Source organism: Oncorhynchus keta, chromosome 24 (assembly GCF_023373465.1).
Source record: "Oncorhynchus keta strain PuntledgeMale-10-30-2019 chromosome 24, Oket_V2, whole genome shotgun sequence".
NCBI lineage: Eukaryota > Metazoa > Chordata > Actinopteri > Salmoniformes > Salmonidae > Oncorhynchus > Oncorhynchus keta.
In genome coordinates, this window is record NC_068444.1 from 18,412,589 (window position 1) to 18,414,674 (window position 2,086).

Consider the following 2,086-nt stretch of genomic DNA (forward strand, 5'->3'; position numbering starts at 1 on the left):
ACTTTGCATTTACCCAACCATGTATTTCAGCATCCATGTCCTCATCTTCTTACCTGTAAACACTGCATACGGCATGCAGGGCAAAACCCAAGCATGTATTTCAGCATCCATGTCCTCATCTTCTTACCTGTAAACACTGCATACGGCATGCAGGGCAAAACCCAAGCATGTCACAAACACATGTTCTTGCATTTGGCCATCACGTCCTATATGCTGCGTACATACAGTACACCATGGAGATCCTTATAAAGGACTAATACACCTTCTGCTACTGGGCCACCATTGCTATTGCTTTGTAGAACACTAGTTAGACAACTAATAATGTTGTGTAGTTGCATGAACAGTGTGTGTCAAGATTATGATAACTAACCCTGTACTCTTTCATCTGCGTTGTGTGACGGTAGAGATATTGTTGAAAATAGGTGTATTGTGTGAACAACAAAGGGCTCATAACATCCACAATATATTCATAAATTATGTGTCTCTAAGTAATTTCTTCCTGCATGTTTATGACTATGTACTGAGAATGAAATGCAATCAGCAACATAAGCTTCCTCCTGTACCTCTCTGCAGTACAGATTCTCACTGGCAGTAGACACAACAACACATATTTGAAGATGACATTAGATTGCAAGTTATCCCTAAATGCTTATGACAAACTTTCTCCAGAACCAGCCATCGTCAGTGTTTTGGCTAATATTTTGAACACTAGCCTAAAGGTGGCACGTGTTGTTTATTATCGTTGCCTAGACAAGGTCACATTCACTTGGAGGTATCTGGATGTACCAGCACCGCTGTATCACAGATAACAAGGAGCTTCTTTGGCTGTATGCTAGCTTGCTGTATGTGAATAAATGACTCTTAGATGGCATCTGTGATGATTTCTATAGTGGGTTTGCCTGGCAGGACGTCACAGTGTTGCAGACATAGCCTCCAGCCCTGCTACCCATCCAGCTCTGTCTGTAGCTCCCTCATGACCCAGGGCTCATTATGGTCATTGTAGGATATGAAGGTGTCATACTGATTAACTTGAGGCTCCCGAGTGGCCCAGCAGTCTAAGGCACTGCAACTCAGTGCTAGAGGTGGCACTACAGACCATGGTTCAATTCCAGGCTGTATCACAACCGTCCGGGATTGGGAGTCCCACAGGGCGGCACACAATTGGCCCAGGGTTGTCCGGGCTGGGGTAAGCCGTCATTGTAAATAAGAATTTGTTTTCAACTGACTTTCCTAGTTAAATACAAAAAGATCAAAGCCGCATGCCTGTTTCTCTGTTTGGTGTCGTAGAGATAAGTCAGGAAGAGGTACTAGGTATAGTCCACTTGCCATCTCAGAACTTACGTTTGGATTTTGTTTATCACCCACTGAATGAACCAAGCATGGCTGCAGTCACAATTAAACAAGTTATTATTCAGGTCCATGTAACTCAAAGAAGGGAGAGAATGCATCAATATCTCATTGATAGCTGTAAGTTCGTTATTTCTTACTTGCAAGTGAGACGCTGGCAATAATTGGCTCATATAAGGAAATCTAAAGACTCTTGTGGAGGTTTTAACAGAAAGATTTTCCTGAGTTCTAGGATTGGGTAACACAGCTCTGGAGTGAGAGTTGTGAATATATTGCTGCTGATGTCAAGGTACATCAACTGGGGTGTGTAAATGAATGTGTCTGGGTGCAGAGATTTAATACTGAGATTCCCTAACCATATTGTTAATAAAGACTTCACCTTCAAGACAGCTTGATAGTAGATTATGCATTCCTTCCGGACACTGGCTGTAGATTTTCAGATATTCGAGAGATGACAAGTGAAAGAACGGTGGAGCGTTTAGCGAGGGTTCGTCCATTTTACAGTTCTCTAATTGCTCCTGAAGGGATTTTATTTCCATACAGAATGAGATCTGTAAGGTTGACCAAGGCCCTGTCATTCATACTGGTAAAATGATTGTCAACTAAATCCAAATAGTTGAGTGACTGTAATCTTTTAGTCTTCTTTCCCAATGGAGTTTGGTTGATTTCCTCCAATCCCCAAGATCTCTAGTTTTTCCAAACCATTTTTGAAAGCACTATTCATGGTCAGGATGAATTT

General features: G+C 41.9%; 1 pseudogene; it reads right to left on the minus strand.

The window, feature by feature from the left end:
* Positions 1–861: 861 nt before the first annotated feature.
* Positions 862–1,844, minus strand: LOC118357695 (toll-like receptor 4; annotated as a pseudogene).
* Between the last annotated feature and the right edge of the window lie 242 nt (positions 1,845–2,086).